Source organism: Nicotiana attenuata, chromosome 3 (genome assembly GCF_001879085.1).
Source record: "Nicotiana attenuata strain UT chromosome 3, NIATTr2, whole genome shotgun sequence".
Lineage (NCBI taxonomy): Eukaryota > Viridiplantae > Streptophyta > Magnoliopsida > Solanales > Solanaceae > Nicotiana > Nicotiana attenuata.
Window position 1 is genome coordinate 39,856,061 of NC_031991.1, and position 6,914 is coordinate 39,862,974.

Sequence of the window (6,914 nt, forward strand, 5' to 3'; positions counted from 1 at the left end):
TTCTTAAGAATGGGCATCGGGGCTGCGCTCTGAGGAAATGGTTTTTGTATGGACTTCTTGGCATCTAGACCTTTCAAAACTGGAGGTGCCCCTGGTATCTGGTCTACACGGGAGTTATAAGTCTCCACCTTCTTGTCGTTATCCTCAATTTTCTTTTCTCCGGACTCGATCCTCTTAGTGAGCTCTTAGAGCATTTTCATAATGGTGGGGTCAGTCCCCGAGCTGTCACCATTTGGTCTTTCCGGCGTTAGTTCAGCATGTTGATTGTTTTCATGTTCAGCTACACTCGGGGTCCTATTCTGACTTTGAAGTTGAGCGATGGCGATTTTCTGAGCCTGCAATATCTCAAAGATCACTTGGAGGCTAACTCCTCCATCTCCTGCTCCTGGCATTCCTTGGTCCCTTGGTCGAGCATCCCTGTGTACACTCCCTTCAGGGTCTGTGCCTAGGTTGGTGTTTATAGCAATATGAGAACCAACATCAATTGGTTCCACGTTTGGCACTTCCCCAGTGTTTGTCGGTGGTACACCGACCCCTACGTTGTTTTTCTCACCAAGACCTTTGTTGTCATGAACGGGTGCGTTTTGTGAGCTAGACATGTTTCAGCCTGAAAATCAAAGATTCTTGACAAGAAAAAGTGTAAAAATAACGTGTGTAATAAGAATCAGTAAAGAAATAATCACTATTATCTTTAGCCCCACGGTGGGCGCCAAACTGTTTACCTCAAAAAATACGAGTAACAATTAAATTTGATTTGTGATTTTAAAGATATGTGATTTAGTTCAATACCAATTAAGAATCAAGAAGTATGAAGTAGAAATGAAAGATAGAAATGAATCAAACCAATATTACTTAGCAGCAGTGACCTCGAGTCGGTGACCTCGAGGTGGCTTAGGGCAGCAAGAACAATTAAGTAGAAAAATCAAAGTAAGAACAATTAAGCTAAGGGACAATTCTGATGAACAGCACGCAAAAAGTAGAGAGTATATTCTTTTCTCAATAAAAAGATGGTCATACAAATCATTGGGTTCCCTTTTTATAATAGAGGAAACCTAAATAAGAAATATTTCTATTTACAGTAGGGAATATTCTTGTTACAACTGTCTAACCGCCTAGTACGGAGTTGTATGATCTTATTCTGGAATTTGCGCCATGATCTCAGGGACGTGGCAGGAATCTAGATCGCTCTGGTACAGATCCATAACGGTATTATTTCGAGGTCGAGCACGCTTAGCCTCGGTATTCCTTGAACTCCTGCCTCCGGGCATTACGCTCTGTCTTCGAGCTCGAGCCTGGTCCACCGGTTTCGAACATGACCTCTCTCGGACTTGGGCCTAGGGCGGAACCTCAAACTTCTACGCCGGGGGCATATGACTTTGACCGTATACAATTATCATACAATAAAATAAATATTGCAGAGATTATATTTTATGCAGTAATTAAATATACATAAATTATTATGTATGGAACGATAGTTTAGTGTAAGAAAATTTTCGTGTTTAGACAGTACTCTCATCCACGTATTGTTAATGCATGAAATTTTGATCTCACATTCTATCTTACGTAAATAATGCTAAACTCCGTATAGGTTATACCAAAATCTGCAATATAATATTTGACTTTTGGTATTAAATTCTGCATTACGTAGGAAGATTAGCAGCTTGCGTCTGGTAAATTATTTAAACTTCACATTTGTTAATACTAAAGAAGCAATTTTGTTTGATCACTGTTTGAAAAGTTGATTTTAAGTCTCAAAATTAAAGAGATAAATTATGTAATTGATGAAACTTTAATAAAGTTATTAAGTATAAATAACTTATACGAATATTTTTATAAGTATAAATTTTTATTAAGAATATTTTATCCTAAAAAAGTAAAAATAAACATCTGCTTATGCTTCAATGGTAGCTATTTTTGTGAGTTGACCTGAATTCAGTCACAGCTCAACCTCCATTAATGGAGGTCACAACGAGTGAATTGAAGTTGTAATAGAGAAAGTGAAAATCAGAGGAAATAGTGAGAGAAGAAGTCTCTGTATATTTTTCTACTAAAGAAAAAAAGGAAAATCTGATACATCATACATATATATATGTATATCTTCCACTAACTTAATCCCTCAGCTAATTAGTGCTAATCACCTCAACCACTCTAACTAACTAGTGACAGCTGGATGACTACCTCCACTAACTTGTCCAGCTGTCATTCCTACAGATTCTTTCACACTCCCCCTCAAGCTGGAGGGTGTAGAATGTTAAGCACTCCAAGCTTGCTCAACAAATACTCATGTTGTATTCTCCCAAGACCTTTAGTAAGTAAATCTGCCTGCTGCTCCTTTGTCCCTACATGATATGTTTTAATCTTCCTATCTTTGATCTTGTCTCTTATAAAGTGACAGTCAATCTATATATGCTTTGTTCTTTCATGAAATATGGGATTGGCTGCAATCTGTAGAGCTGCCTTACTATCACAGAACACACTCACAGGCTGCTCAATTGGAATCCCAAGCTCTGCAAACAGCCCAAACAACCATATTATCTCTGCAGTAGCTGCAGCAAGACTTCTATACTCTGCTTCTGCTGAGCTTCTTGACACTGTCTGCTGTTTCTTAGACTTCCATGAGACCAATGAGTCCCCATATTTCACAAGGAAACCAGTTACTGACCTTCTGGTATTAGGACATGCAGCCCAGTCTGCATCACAGTAACAAGTTAAATTGTTTCCACCTTTGCTGCTTAGCAGAATCCCCATTCCTGGATTTAGTTTGAGGTATTTCACAACTCTTAATGTTGCTTCCCAGTGAGATTGTTTGGGTGCCTGCATAAACTGACTGAGTGTTTGGACAGCAAACACTATATCTGGTCTTGTGATTGTCAGATATATTAACCTTCCAATCAACCTCTGATAGCCTGTGACATCTTCCATCAACTCATCTCCAGACACTCCAACATGTTTATCAAACTCCGCTGAAGTGAATTTTTGATTCATGTCTATTGGAGTAGCCACTGGTTTAGCAGCCCCTAACCCCAAATCAGAAATCAACTGCAGGGCATACTTCCTCTGATTTAATAAGATCCCTTTGTTGGATCTCATGACTTCAATTCCCAAGAAGTATTTTAATTCTCCCAAATCTTTCACCTTAAACTTTTGATTCAGAACATCTTTAGTTTCCTGGATAAATTGCTCATTGTTTCCTGTGATGAGCAAATCATCCACATATACAAGCACAACCACAAAATCCGCTCCTCTCCTCTTGGTAAACAGTGAGGAGTCATATAAACTTTGCTTATATCCTGCCTCAATGAGTGCTTCTGTAAGTTTGAGGTTCCACTGTCTTGAAGCTTGCTTCAGTCCATATAATGATTTCACTAGCTTGTATACTTTAGTCTCCCCCTGTCTCTTAAAACCTTGAGGCATCTCCATGTACACTTCTTCATATAAGTCCCCCTGCAGGAAAGTATTATATACATCCATTTGATACATGTTCCACTCTTTTGATGCTGCTACTGCAATAACTCACCTTACAGTTACCATTTTGGCAACTGGTGAAAAGGTCTCATGGTAATCTAACCCTTCCTTTTGGCTATAGCCTTTTGCTACTAGCCTGGCCTTGAACCTTTCCACATCTCCATTAGCTTTGTATTGATTTTATACACCCATTTTGACCCAATTGTGTTCTTTCCCTTGGGCAAGTCTACTATCTCCCATGTTCTGTTGTCCTCCAATGCTTTGATTTCTTGCTTCATTGCCTCAATCCATCTCTTGTCTCCTGATGCTTCTGCAAAGTTCTGTGGTTCTGTGAGTGCTGAGACCTTTGCTACAAAACTTCTGCATGCCTGTGAAAGTTGATCATAACACAAGTAGTCTGAATTGGGATATAAGGCTATATTATGTGCCTTTTTCTTGGTAACATAGTCTTGCAGCCATATGGGTTCTTTGACATTTCTGCCAGATCTTCTTGGTTCTTGATTTCTGATTCCATTTTCTGCAAGTTCATCATGTGAATCCTGATGAGGTTCAGATGCTTCGGTTTGTTCAAAGGTTTCTGCCAGCATCAGCAGTGTTATCACCTTCACAAACAGCATCAGTCTCACCATCTTCATGATCATGAACTTCATAGATTGCAGTAGTTGTATCCAGTTCCGGTTCAAGTACATTATCTGCCACAGGTGTCTGCAATGCTTCAGATGTATGGTTTCCAACATCATGCTCCTGTAATGGTTCATGCTCATGCTCAATTGGTGCACTCCCTCTAGCAGGAGCATTAACAGGATGCAATAAGGAGGACTCAGCAAATGGAAAAATATGCTCTTTGAAAACTACATCCCTGCAAACAAAAAAATGATTAGTTGCAAGGTCCAAGAGCCTGTAGCCCTTTTGTGTATATGAATACCCCATGTGTACAGCAGATTTGGCTCTTGCTGAGAACTTGTTGTCATGTTGCATAGTTGTAGCATAGCACAGGCATCCAAAGACTCTTAAATGCTCAAGAGAAGGCTTCTGATGGTGTAGAAGTTCATACGGTGATCTGCCTTGTAAAATAATAGAAGGCAACCTATTTATGATGTAAACAGTAGTAACTATACATTCTCCCCAGTACTTGGTTGGTACAGCTGCCTGAAATTTTAGGGCCCTTGCTGTATCTAGTATATATCTATGTTTTCTTTTAACCACCCCATTCTGTTGGGGAGTGTATGCACAGCTACTTTGATGTACAATGCCATAATGTTCAAACAAATCAATGCACTGCTTGCTAAAGAACTCTCCTCCATTATCAGTTCTAATAATTTTAACAGCTACATCAAATTGTGTTCTTAGCATAGAGAGAAATTTTTGTAACACAACTATTACATCACTTTTCACTTGTAGTAAATGTACCCAGGTATACCTGGAACAATCATCCACAACTGTTAGAAAATAGTGCTTCCTATCATGTGTGGGAAACTTGTATGGTCCCCAAACATCCATGTGTAGAAGCTGTAAAGGACTCCTACTTCTTGAAACACTTCTAGGAAAAACTAACCTGCTTTGTTTAGCCAATGGACATACAGAACAATCCTTATTATCATCTAGATCTTTAAGTTGTAAGAAATCTATGTTTTTCATTGTACTAACGGAGGTGTGACCTAATCTTTTGTGCCAAAGGATGCCATCTACTGCTGGTTTCTGAACTGTTGCCACTAATGCTTGCCTCAGACTGTTAGCAATGTGCTCATCCTTCACCACATACAGACCTCCCTTTTCCTTACCAATCCCCCTCACCCTGCCACTCCAAAGGTCCTGAAACACACAGAAGTCAGGGTAAAGGTGGACAGAGCATCTGAGTTCCTTTGTGAGTTTTGACACAGACAACAAATTAAACTTGAAATCAGGAACATATAACACATTCTTAATCTCCATATCATGAAGAAATGTTGCACTACCAATATGAGATATATTTGTCTTCTCACCAGTAGGCAAATGAACTTGATCATTACCAACTTTCAATTCAGTCTTAGAATGCAATATGTCTAGGGAAGCTACTATGTGATGAGTTGCACCTGAATCAACTATCCATTCTCTACAAGAAGTTTCAGTCATTAATGCAGTAGCAATACTTGCCATGTTGACTTGTGGAACTGTGGTATCCTTATTCAGCATATCCAGAATCTGTTTGTATTGACTCTCAGTAAACAAATGACCTCTTGCAGAATCATCATTGTGTGCCTTTCCACCAGCTACATGTGGATGTTCCTCATGCTCAGCATTACCAGTTGCATAATTGGCTACAACCTTCTTTTTAGCATTGAAGTCTGCAGGATATCCTATCAACTTGTAGCAATTTTCCTTCAAATGACGAGTCATCTTACAATAGTCACACTTCATGAATGGTTTTTTTCCTTTGTAACCTTGTCCTCGTCCAGCCTGCATAGCAATAGGATCTCTTCTGACTCCCAAGGCTGGGTATGGACCAGACCTTTGGCTTTCATCCTCAATTATCAACGCATAAGCGATTCAAGGTTGGTTCAAAAAGTTTTCATCAAAATCTGTCTCCTTGCTTGTTCATAAGTCTCATTCAGACCACTGAGAAATTGAAGCAGCCTTTGACGATGAAGGTGCTCAATGTAATCCTTAGATTTAGCACAATCACATCCAGGTGTGGGAACTAGGGCATCATACTCCGACCACATCTCCTTCAGTCTAGTGAAATATGAGTCCACAGAATCAGTTCCCTGCGAAATTGTTGCAATTTCTCTGTGCAATTGAAAAATTCAAACTCCATTCACCTTTTCAAATCTCTCCTTCAAATCTTCCCAAACTAGGTGTGCATCCGATGCATAACTATTTCCACTAACTAGGTTTGTTGATACAGTGTTCAGATCCATGAGAGCACAATCGCATTACATGTCTCCCATTCCTCATGCAATTCCTTCTTAAAGGTCTCCTTCTTACACTTACCAGTTACGAAACCTAGTTTTCGCTTAGCTTGAAGAGCTATTCGCATCGTCCTTTGCCACAATCCATAGTTTTCAGATCCTGTGAGTTGAATTGGAATCAAAACGAGCTCGGCATATCAGAAGGATGCAGAAATAAAGGATGAGTGTGATCAGTTTTCTCCTCCGCCATCTCTGGGCTTTGAGCGAAAATTCGAACCACACAAACACAGAATTATTCAACTAAGAAGCAACCAGTATCAATTGCTCTGATACCATGTGAGTTGAGCTGAACTCAGTCACAGCTCAACCTCCATTAATGGAGGTCATAACGAGTGAATTGAAGTTGTAATAGAGAAAGTGAAAATCAGAGGAAATAGTGAGAGAAGAAGTCTCTGTATATTTTTCTACTAAAGAAAAAAAGGAAAATCTGATACATCATACATATATATATATATATATATATATATATATATATATATATATATATATATATATATATAT